This window comes from Mustela putorius, unplaced genomic scaffold, assembly GCF_011764305.1.
Source record: "Mustela putorius furo isolate JIRA1106 unplaced genomic scaffold, ASM1176430v1.1 tig00000238_pilon_pilon_pilon, whole genome shotgun sequence".
Classification (NCBI taxonomy): Eukaryota; Metazoa; Chordata; class Mammalia; order Carnivora; family Mustelidae; genus Mustela; species Mustela putorius.
Genome location: NW_025421324.1, coordinates 1,288,775 through 1,301,230, shown reverse-complemented (window position 1 = coordinate 1,301,230; position 12,456 = coordinate 1,288,775). Strand labels below are relative to the sequence as shown.

General features: G+C 40.6%; 1 pseudogene; it reads left to right on the top strand.

Annotated features, from left to right (window-relative positions):
- Window positions 1-7,673: 7,673 nt before the first annotated feature.
- Window positions 7,674-12,139, top strand: LOC123391535 (annotated as a pseudogene).
- Window positions 12,140-12,456: the final 317 nt, after the last annotated feature.

Below are 12,456 nucleotides of genomic sequence, written 5' to 3'. Positions count from 1 at the left end.
GCTTAGTAATCTATACTTTTAACGTCATTCCGATCAAAATTCCACTGGTATTTTTCAAAGAGCTGGAGCAAATATCCAAAAATTTGCATGGAATCAGAAGAGACCCCGAATCGCTAAGGAAATGTTGAAAAACAAAAATAAAACTGGGGGCATCACGTTACCTGATTTCAAGCATTATTACAAAGCTGTAATCACCAAGACAGCATGGTACTGGCATAAAAATAGATACATAGACCAGTGGAACAGAGTAGAGAGCCCAGATATGGACCCTCAACTCTACGGTCAATTAATCTTCGACAAAACAGGAAAAAATAAACAGTGGAAAAAAGACAGTCTCTTCAATAAATGATGCTGGGAAAACTGGGCACCTATACGTAGACGAATGAAACTCGACCATTGTCTTACACAGCACACAAAGATAAACTCAAAATGGATAAAAGACCTCAATGTGAGACAGGAATCCATCAGAATCCTAGAGGAGAACATAGGCAGTAATCTCTTCAATATCAGCCACAGCAACTTCTTTCAAGATATGTCTTCAAAGGCAAAGGAAACTAAAGCGAAGATGAACTTTTGGGACTTCATCAAAATCAAAAGCTTCTGCACAGCAAAAGAAACAGTCAACAAAACAAAGAGGCAACCCACGGAATGGGAGAAGATATTTGCAAATGACAATACAGTCAAAAGGTTGATATCCAGGATCTATAATGAACTCCTCAAACTCAACACACACAAAACAGACAATGAAATCAAAAAATGGTCAGAAGATATGAACAGACACTTCTCCAATGAAGACATACAAATGGCTATCAGACCCATGAAAAAATGTTCATCATCACCAGCCATCAGGGAGATTCAAATTAAAACCACACTGAGATCCTACCTTACACCAGTTAGAATTGCCAAAATTAGCAAGACAGGAAACAACATATGTTGGAGGGGATGTGGAGAAAGGGGAACCCTCTCACACTGTTGTTGGGAATGCAAGTTGGTGCAGCCACTTTGGAGAACAGTGTGGAGATTCCTCAAGAAATTAAAAAAGAGAGCTTCCCTATGACCCTGCCATTTCACTCCTGATTATTTACGCCAAAGATACAGATGTCGTGAAAAGAAGGACCAACTGTACCCCAGTGTTTATAGCAGCAATGGCCATGGTCACCAAACTGTGTAATGAACCAAGATGCCCTTCAACGGACGAAAGGATAAGGAAGATGTGGCCATAGATACTATGGAGTATTATGCCTCCATCAGAAAGGATGAATACCCAACTTTTGTAGCAAGATGGATGGGACTGGAAGAAATTTTACTGAGTGAAATAAGTCAAGCAGAGAGAGTCAATTATCATATGGTTTCACTTATTTGTGGAGCATAACAAATAGCATGGAGGACAAGGGGAGATGGAGAGGAGAAGGGAGTTGAGGGAATTTGGAAGGGGAGGTGAACCATGAGAGACTATGTACTCTGAAAAACAATATGAGGGTTTTGAAGAGGTTGCGAGAACCAGGTGGTGGGTATTAGAAAGGGCACGCATTGCATGGAGTACTGGGTGCGGTGCAAAAACAATGAATACTATTACGTTGAAAAGAAATAAAAATTAAAATTTTGTTTAAAAAGACATTAACAGAGGAAAACCAAATTTAACAACATATGTACATGTGCCCCACAAAGACATGATGACTAAAGGCTGCCAGGCAGTTCAAGCTACTGAGCTAATGAGAAGACATTAGGGGTTTGGGGCTTCAAAGTGGGGAAGACAATTCACAGGAAGTTGAGAAGAACAAATGGTTGATAAATACTTGCCATGCTATGCAGATAAGTCTTTCTGATATAAAAAGTTATTTCTGATAATAGCTCTCTTCCTGCTACAAGTCCCCTATTTAAATTCTTTAAGCAGTTAAGAAACAGGTAAAAAAAGCTATTCCTTAAGCCTAGTGGGTCTTAATTGCCTTCAGCTCAAGACAATCCCTGTGCCAATGTGGCACATTTTGGGGTGGTGCATTGTATTCCCCTTCAGTCCTGCCTTTGAACCTTCTCCAAGAAGTTTCACAGTCCAGACTTTGAGTTAGTAGATTGCTCCATTTCACCTCATAATGCTGCTGGAAGCCTGTAAACAAGGTACTAGGCCAATTTTTATCAGCTCCATAAAGTCAGCCTTAGTTCCTTAGATCTGTGTGGTCATACCGGGGTCTATTACATATCTGAGGATTACATCACTCTCAAATATGAAATTCCAATCAAAGCCTTGGTAATATTACCAATGTTTCCCATTTTGTCCTGTTACAAGGAGAATAGTTTTTTTTATTAAGTTTTAAATTTTAATTCCAGTGTAGTTTACATACAGTGGTATATTATTTTCAGCTGTGCAATACAGTGATGCAACAATTGTGTACATTACTCAGTGCTCATCATGGTAAGGGTATTCTTTAATCCCCATCACCTATTTCAACATCCCCCATCACCTTCCCCTCTGATAACCATCAGTTTGTGGAAAACAGATATGTACTGAATTTATGCATAACTGTATTGCCATGAAATGAGAATATTTAAGAGTATACAAAACCTTCTACATTCTGAAGGTATCAGGAAGGCAGAAAAAGATAAGTATTTCACCAAATTATTGATGAAAAGAGAAAAACGTTCCCTTAAACCTGGAAAAACAAAACACAAAGAACCAACATTTCAAAAAAAAAAAAGAAAGAAACCATAAAAATTATAACAATCCTCATCAGTTCATTCAGTTCCATGTAATTAATTCTTACTGATCTTCATCTTTTTGTTAGTAGTTTCATGAACCATTAGTTTCTCCACTAGAGTTCTACAGATTCTCACCAAGTTCAGTGGTATGATCTGAAAGGTTCCAGAGACCGGTATTTGTTAGAGTCCTTTCCATTAGTCTCTTTGAAGATGAAGCACTTTTACAGGAGCAATTTTGCAAAGCATTAGAGTGCAAAAACAAAAGACTTTCGAGTGCCTATGCTTAAAGATCTGATGAGAATTCATTGTAAAGCAATTGAAAAGGAAGTTTGGTTATATCTGTGGCACACACCTTAAGATTATAATTAGGGAAAGAAGATAGAAAAGATGGGCAAATAGAATTCTGAGTTCACCTCCTCCTATAGAAACACCAAGGCAACAACTATAGTATTGCAACTCACTCTGAAAATGACCTGAAGACTGGCATAAGAGATATTCCACAGCTAGGTATAGAAAGAAGACCACATCAAAAACAAAACGAGGGATAGAGATGTGATCAGGAACCAAACCCCTAGAGGGACTACCTGCAAACAGGAAAGATATCCTAAGAATGGAGCAGCAAGGTGATCAATTCTCACACTGGGTACCCCAGCCCTGGAGACCTTCACTGGAAAGATGCATCCCCATAACAACTGATTTTGAAAGTCAGTGGGGCTTAACTCTAGGAAATCATCAGGTCTTAACTCCAGGAGAGCCAGAGGGGAAACCAAGTCTCTGACTTTAAAGACCCAGCACACTGAATAATTCAACCTAAAACACAGGAAAGAAGCAGCAATGTGGAAAACACCTGGGGTATACATAAAGGAGATTTGACTAATTTTAAGGGCCTGATCTTAAAAGAAAGGATCTGCAAGAGCTTTCTCTGGGAACAAAAGTACTGATAGATGACACTTTTTGCTCTTGCCAAGCCTAGATAGTGGGAAGCTTTCAGCAGCCAGTTCTGACACCTCTCATCTACCTTGCTAGCACTACACACTAATGCTCCCCTACGGATCCACCCTATACAACCCACCTGCTTCACAGGGGCCCCTTCAAAACACCTCCCATGCTATCACACCTGGTGGACAGCCTGAGCTGGGACCAGCTCTCCTCCAAATGCTACCCAGCAGTTGTCATAGCAGCTCATTCCAAAGCCAGGCTAAGGGCGAGCCCTACCACCAGAAGGCAAACCCTGCCACCCAGTGCACATGCAACAAGGCTTCACAGATTTCCACACAGGAAGCAATCCCTGCCCACCAATGCACCTCCAGCAGTTGCAGCTCAACCAGACAAGAACATACAAGCAGTCCCCACAGGGGATAGCCCTGGAGCACCTGGTATTGGTGACCAAGGGGGGTTCAACTACTGGACCCTATAGGATGCCTTCTACATAAGGCTAATATTTTTAAGACCAGGAGATATAACTGGCCTACTTAATACATAGAAACAAACACAGAGAGTTAGATGAAAAGAGGAGACAGAGGACTATGTCCTAAATAAAAGAATAAGACAAACCACAGAAAGAGAGCTAAATGAAACAGAGATAAGTGATATGTCTGATAAAGAGCTAAAAGTGCCTGGGTAGCTCAGTCAGTTAAGCATCTGCCTTCAGCTCAGGTCATGATACCAGGGTCCTGGGATCAAGCCCCACATCTGGCTCCCTGCTCAGCGGGGAGCCTGCTTCTCCGTCTTTTTCTGCTGCTCCCCTGTTGGTGCTCCCCCTCTTTCTCTCTCTCAAATAAATAAACTCTTAGGGAAAAAAAAAGAGTTCAAGATAATGGTCATAAAGATATCCCCTGGACTTGAAAGAAAAGTAAATAAACTTAACTCAGAAAAATATTTTAAAACAAATTGTAATATGAGAAAAAAAGGTAATTACATATGAAAGGATTAATCCAACGAAGAGATACAACAACTGCAAATCTCTATATACCCAACACAGGAGCACCCAAATATATAAGGCAAACTTTGATGAACATAAAGGAGAAATTTACAATAAATAATAGTAGGGTCTTTAACACCCCCACATACATTAAAGGGGATCATTAGAGAGAAAATCAATAAAGAAGTGGCCTTGAACAGCACCTTAGTCCAGATGGACTTAACACATATATATAAAACAATTCACCCAAAAACAGCATAATGCACATTCTTTTGAAGTGCACATGGAATGTTCTCCAAATACATCACAAGACAAACCACAAAACAAGTCTCAATAAATTTAAAATTAAAATCATATCAAGCATTTACTCTGACCACGATGGTATGAAACTTAAAATCAATTACAAGGAAAAAAAAAAAAACGAAGGTAACATAAACAAGTGGAGGCGAAATAACATGCTACTAAACCATCAAGGGGTCAATGAAGAAATCAAAGAGGAAATTTTTAAACCAGCTGGAGACAAATTAAAATTAAAACTATCATTTAAAATCTTTGGGAGGCAGCTAAAGCAGTTCTAGGAGGAAAGTTTATAGCAATAAAGGCCCACTTCAAGAAATGAGAAAAAACTCATCTAACCTTATACATAGAGGAACCAAAAAAAGAAAAACAAAGTCCAAATTTAGTAGAAGGAAGGAAATAACAAAGATTGGAGAGGATATAAGAAGAAATAAATGAGAGGTTAAAAAAAATTAGAAACGATCAATGAGACTAAGAGCTGATTTTTTGAAAAGGACAACAAAATGTATAAAACTTCAGCCTGACAAATCAAGAAAAAAAGAGAACTTGAATAAATACAATCAGAAATTACATCAGAGGGACGCCTGGGTGGCTCAGTTGGTTAAGCAGCTGCCTTCGGCTCAGGTCATGATCCCAGCGTCCTGGGATCGAGTCCCACATCGGGCTCCTTGCTCCACAGGGAGCCTGCTTCTCCCTCTGACTCTTCCTTCCACTCTGTCTACCTGTGCTCGCTCTCACTCACTCTCTCTCTGACAAATAAATAAATAAAATCTTTAAAAAAAAAAAAGAAAGAAATTACATCAGAAAATACAATTAAAAATTACTTCTAACACCACAGAAATACAAAATATCATAAGAGATTACCATGAAAAAGTATATGCCAACAAATTAGACAATCTAGGAAAAATGCATAATTCAACCTTCCAAGACTGAATCAAGAAGAAATAGATAATATGAACAGACCAATTACTAGTAACAAAATTGAATTATTAAGTAATAAAATCAGAGCAAACTAAAGTCCAGGACCACATGGTTTCACGGGTGAATACCAAGCATATAAAGAAGAGTTAATACCTATCCTTTTCAGACTATTCCAGAAAATAAAAGAGAAAGAAATGCTAACAAATTCATTCTCTGAGACCAGCATGACTTTGATACCAAGAGCAAAGGCATTAGGGAAGGAAGGAAGGAGGGAAGGAAGGGGTGGGTGGAAAGGAAAGGAAGAAAGAAAAAGAATGTAGAGAGGAGGAGGAAGAGAGGGAAGAAAGGGAGGGAGGAAATTACAGACCAGTATCCCTGATGGGGCATGGATGTAAAAATCCTTAACAGTATTAGCACACATAGTACAGCAATACATTAAAGAAATTCAACACAGTCAAGTGAGATTTATTTCAAGAATACAAGGATGGTTCCATACACACAAATCAATCATTGTGATTACTCCACATTAACAAAATAAATAAAACACATGATCATCTCAATAGATACAGAAAAAGCACCTGATAGAATTCAACATTCATAGTAGATAAAAATTCTCAATAAACTGGGTATAGATAGAACATACCTCAAAAACACAATAAATGCCATATATAACAAACTACAACTAACATATTAAATCGTGAAAAGCTGAAAGCTTTTTCTCCTAAGATTAGGAACAAGACAATGATGTCTACTCTTAGCATTTTTTTAAAGATTTTATTTATTTGTCAGAGAGAGAGATAGAAAGAGAGAGAGAGAGAGCACAAGCAGGGGGAACAGCAGGCAGAACATGCAGAGGGAGAAACAGTCTTCCCACTGAGCAAGGAGCCTGATGCAAGACTCAATCCCAGGATCCCACGAACATGACCTGAGCCACAGGGAGCCTGCTTTTCCCTCTGTCTCTGTGACTCTCTCTGTCTCTCATGAATAAATAAACAAAATCTTATAAAAAGAGAGAGAATGTGGGCACCTGGGTGGCTCAGTGGGTTAAAGCCTCTGCCTTCCGCTCAGGTTATGATCCCAGGATCCTGGGATTGAGCCCCGCATCGCGCTCTCTGCTGGGCAAGGAGCCTGTTTCCCCCTCTCCCTCTGCCGGCCTCTCTGCCTACTTGTGATCTCTCTCTGTGAAATAAATAAATAAAATCTTTAAAAAAAAGAGAGAGAGAGATAACTTACAAACTCAAAGAATGAATAATCAAATTTAAGAGTGCCTGGCTGACTCATTTGGTAGAGCAAGCAACTCTGAATCTCAGGGTTGTAAGTTTGAGCCACATGCTAGAAATAGAGATTACTTTTTTTAAAAAATCAAGTCTTTTAAAAGATGAATAACCAAATTTTAAAACAGGTAGAAGACAAAAATGGAAATTTTACAGAGAAGATATCCAAATGGTGAACAGGAACATGAAAAGAAGATCAACATTGCTCATCATCAGGGAAGTGCAAATCAAAAGTACAATGAGATAGCACATCACATTTGCCATAATGGCTAAAATCAACAACAAAGAAACAACAAATATTGGTGAGGATGTGGAGTAAGGGGAACCCTCTAGCACTCATACTGGGAATGCAAACTGGTGTAGCCACTCTGGTAAACAGTATGGTGGGTCCTCAAAAATAAAATTAAGAAGCAGTGTGAACAGAATATATTTATTAGAACAACACAAGGAAGAAATGAAAAGGCCTCGTAGATTTGCATCTTTAGTACACTCACCCTTCTGGCCATATGGCTGATCCTTCCTTACGGCATCACACAGGCTAACTGAGTAACTTTTCTTCCACATCCATGGCCATGGCAAAGTCCACCCCCGATGAGCCCCTGCTCAGAAGCAAAAGAAGGCATAATCTCCAAGAGATGCTAACAGAAGTAGGACTGGCACTTGAGTACTGGTTGCCCAAGCTGCAGGAACAACTGGGTGTGACCTGTGCCCAGGTCTTACAACACATAGAAGAAAAAGACCTCCAGAACCTCAAATCCCAAGCATGACATTCCTGGGAGGAAAGAGCCCCGGAGGTGCTTCTTAAACTGTCACACCCAAAAAGTCTTTCAGAGTCACAGGAGTCTCAGCTGTAAATGAGAAGGAAAATGCAGAAGCAGGCAGAGCAGGCACTGCAGGAGCTAAGAGACTTGCTGTCAGAAGAGAGGCAGCAACAGGATGAAGCAGTGAGGAAAAGAGAGGCAGAGCTGAGGCAGGCAATGGAGATCCCTGAACAATACTGGCCACCTCCACAAAAGTCCTTAAAAGAAGTCATGGAAAACATTCAGAAACAACTCAACCTCATGGAGGGGATACTGTCTCACAGGCAAAATCTCCCATATAGAGATCTGGTGAGATGGACATCTGGAGGGTTGGCCCTGCAGGGAATTTACAAAACCAGCGACCAAAGAGGTTTGATAGAGATGAGCGAGGAGCTAATCAGTGTCCCAAAGGAGTTCTCACTCTTTGGCCCTGAGCAGAGCACACGGATGGAAACAAAGGAGTTTACATCTGCTCAAGCAGAAGCCATGTTCACCCAGACTATAGAGAAGCTAGGCTTCAGTGCAACTACTGCAGCCAAAGGTGAAGGTTGGGGACTTAGCCTGGAAGCTTATGTAGATGATAGCAAACATTCAGAATCTAAGAAAAACCAACAATCACATGCTGAGCACACTTATTTTTGCTCAACCAAGTTCAGCTATATGCCACTGGCTTCCTGCCACTTTCGCATTGATCAGCTCCAGTTATCCAAGGCTGCTCTGCAGGAATTAAAATGCATTGAAGACCTCCTGGGTCAGTGTACAGGCCCAGACAGACTCCTCTTACTGAAGTCCAGGACAGAGGCCTTCTTCAATAGGTTTGGTTCTCATGCTAATCAGGGCCCTCTGCACCTGGGAGGAATCTACTGGTGGAAAGCCATTTCAGAGGGTTTCCAAAGTGAGCAACTGGCAGAAGTGAAACAGCAGTCAGCAGAGGCCCCAGATAATTATATCAGGGACAGCTACAGTGGCTTTGGAATGCAAATTGCTGCAGGTGTGGATGTGACAGACTTTCATTCAAAAATGAACTCTCAGAGCACAAACTTCCAAAGTCTCCAAACACAAATCCAGTTATCTGTGGCCCAGACAAGTGGCCCACTGGAAGCAAATGTTCTTTTCCAGGGGAAAGCTGGCCTAGTTGCCAGTAATCAAACCTGGTGTGTCGCTGACCGGGGAATTCAACTGGTGCGCATTTGGGACATCAACCTCTCCAGCCACAGAAGTGATTCTAAGAATCCATTTCAGGTAGCTGACATCCTGATAGAATGCTAAACTGCTCTGACTGGCCTGACTACCCAGATCCAGAGTGGAGAGGAATTACTAAGTATTGTGAAGGGGGCTAGGGTTTTCCTAGAGGATGTGAAATCCTGGGAGGTATCTGATCCTGAAGAGCAGCTTAAAAAATTAATAAATTTCATGCAAATGTTGAATCAAAAATCAAAATCTTTTAACACTTGGATTAACATATGCCTCACAGATGGGGACCTACAGAATTTTCTGGTAAACACTGTCAACTTTTGCAAAATACCTTCCAGTTATAAAACAGAATTTATTAAATCTCAGTTGTGCAGCTTTTTGGATCTTCACAATTATAGTGTGACAAACTTCCCTCAGGCTCAATCCATCATGCGGTGGATCTTCTCATCAGAGCTGGAGCAGAAGCACGTCAACATCTCTGAATTTTCTGAATTAATTAAAATCTTGATAGAAGCCAAAAATGACTTCATGGAAGAAAAGGCCAAAGATGAGACCCCAGAAATAGTGGAAGAAGCACAAAGAAAGGCCACTTATGAGGTGATCCAGTCTCTATGATGCTTCTTCAATTACCTGCAAGAAACAAAGCAGGCAGATGTACAGTTCTTGATACTTTCTGTTGCAGTGGGTGCAGGTTATCACATGGTAAACAATACTTTTCAGTATCTTCTGGGATGTGAGGAGCTGAACTTCCTGCTGCAGGAAATGCAAACTGCCCATAATAAATACCAGAATCTCAAAAATATTTGCAGCTAGAGGGCTCAGGCATTCCTGCTGCTCACAGGTCTGACAGCCACTGTTGGAGTTACAGCCTTTCTCTAAAGGATAAAACACAATGCTTGACACTTCTAAGACAGCACATGGGACAATCCTTGTCTAAAGAGGTTGAACATGTCCTCACCAAACCTGGAGCACATCATGATTGGGAAACCTAGAGAAAGACTTGAGATTGCTCATTGATGGGAATTATGAAGCCACCATGTCTTCATTGCAAATAGATGATGTGAGAAAACTTTTGCAAAATATCTTCCCTGAAAAGGAACCACTTCATGAACCACATGATAGTGAAAGCAACAAATTGGAGGCCATAAAAAATGAAGCCTTCTTAGAATTACTCCAGCATCTAGAACACTACTACCCAAAAAGGATGAGCAGAGCTACCTTCCACCTGATCCACAAGACTTCTGTGTACAACACCCAGTCCTGCTCTGAGAAGGAGCTTCCCTTCTACTTCCTGCAGAAGCTACTAACGCTGGATTATGGGCTGAGATACCTGGTCTTCAAAGATGATGGAAACACAGAGAAGCAAGTCCATCCAAGTGCCTCAAATCGAAAAATGAGGCTTTTGATCCATATGAAGACATATTTGAAGAGAGTGATAGTCCCACTAACCCTTCAGCCACTCATCCCAGGTCCCACGTTCACCCTATGGATATTCAGATGGAAGTTCTTCACTGTACAGATGATTATGCCAGACAATATATTCTGTCCAAACTTGCCATTTGTCGGTTTGCCCTCCCACTGCTTGTACCTAATCTCTGCAATTCTCAGATTGAATACTCTCTCTGGTCTCTCAGCCAAATTAGGAGAAGCTGGCAGCAAGCAAGTAAATCATCAAAAGAGAAGAACAATTACAACAATCAGCAGATGTATCGTGTCCCTACTCCCATTGTGTCCTTTATTAAAGTTGGAAAGGGCTTCTCTGCTTCCAAATCTCAGATCATGAACTGTCTACTCAGTAAACGTAAGTATCTTTTTCCATCAGCATTGCAGGGGGAGCAGCAAAGACTGTCTCTTGATGGAGGGTGAGAATTGGTATTGTCCTGTGGGAGAAGATGAGGACAGCTTTGACAAATGTTTGACCTTCACCAATCTTCATGGAGATGCTAAGGACCATGAGAAGCAGCTTACCTTCCTGCAGGAGATCTCTTCCATCGTTGTGGTGCTCATGGCAATTTCTGATGACAATACAGAAAACCGAAAACTTGTCCGTGACCTGTGTCAGCTATCAAAAACTTTGATCTGTTTGCTTGATAACAAAGCTAAAACCATGGTCAATACTTCTGGCCAAAGAGTGAGAATTGGCATCAGGAATCGAAATGAGGCAGAATTAACAGAGGAGCTCAAAACTACAATCAGAGATTTGCCAGAGCTCTCTCACACTGCTTTTAGCTTAGAGGACTGTGCCCAGATTGCACACAAGCAAGGATTTCTTATTGATGAAGACCAGAGTGACTGCAAGGAAACCAAAGATAAGTCAAAGGTTCTCACGGCCCTACTAGGAGACATGCCAGTATCTCAGATGAAGGAAAAATTACTACCTCTTCAGAGATGACTGTGGTGTCTTTGATATAAGAGGGATAAAGAACTCTATCATCTGAGGGAAAAGGGAAATCAGAGTATTGAACAACACAAGAGTGAAATCAAGGCAGATAAACAAAGAATACGGAGTCAACAATTGAACAAAGCCTTTCTTCCCAGTGAGTTCATGCATTTTGTCCTTGAAATTATCCAAAAATGTTCAGAAATTCATAACAACCTCTACTTCTTACAGTGGCTGGGTGTGTTTTTTGACAACCTGACAGTCGGTTACTTGGAAAAACTGAATGAAAAGAAAAAGGCTTTGTGCTCCCAGGTACAAACAGAAAAACAAAAGGTACCAGAAAACCCCTCCCTGAAACAGTGGCAAAATGACATAGAAGCTATTTCTGCAGAGATTAGTGACTGCACCTTGGGAATTGAGCAGATTCTCAGAGAAATAAGCCAGATGTATTAAACTCTGGAAGAACTGTTTCCACAAAAGATATGCTTTTTCTCTCCCTTCCCCAGATTGCTGCAGATCTAATGATATCGGGTATTCCTATTGAGCTGATGGATGGGGATGCTTCATATATGCCTCTAAAGTGGGAGCAGCTATTTTTGACAAGGTCTCTGAGAAACTTGGAGACAAATGGCTGTTTGTCCTTCGCCTGTTATGCTGAAAATAAAAAATAAATTAAAGAAAAAGAAAAGAAAATGTTTTAAAATATTCAAATGTAAGGAAATACTTATCTCCAGATCAGACACCTTTGTAACTTCTCACATTATTTAAGCCATAGAGTCATGATCAGAATAAAAATAAAAACGAAGAGCACTCTGAAGCAAACCAAGGACCAGAGCAGGGAAAGAAAGTGACATTCTGCAAACCTACACCTTCTAAAACATGGCTTACATGATGTTCTCAAAGCTGATGACCTAAAGGAATCCTGATACAAAGAAGAAAATTTATGTCGGACATATGGGCATCCATTGGCTTGCG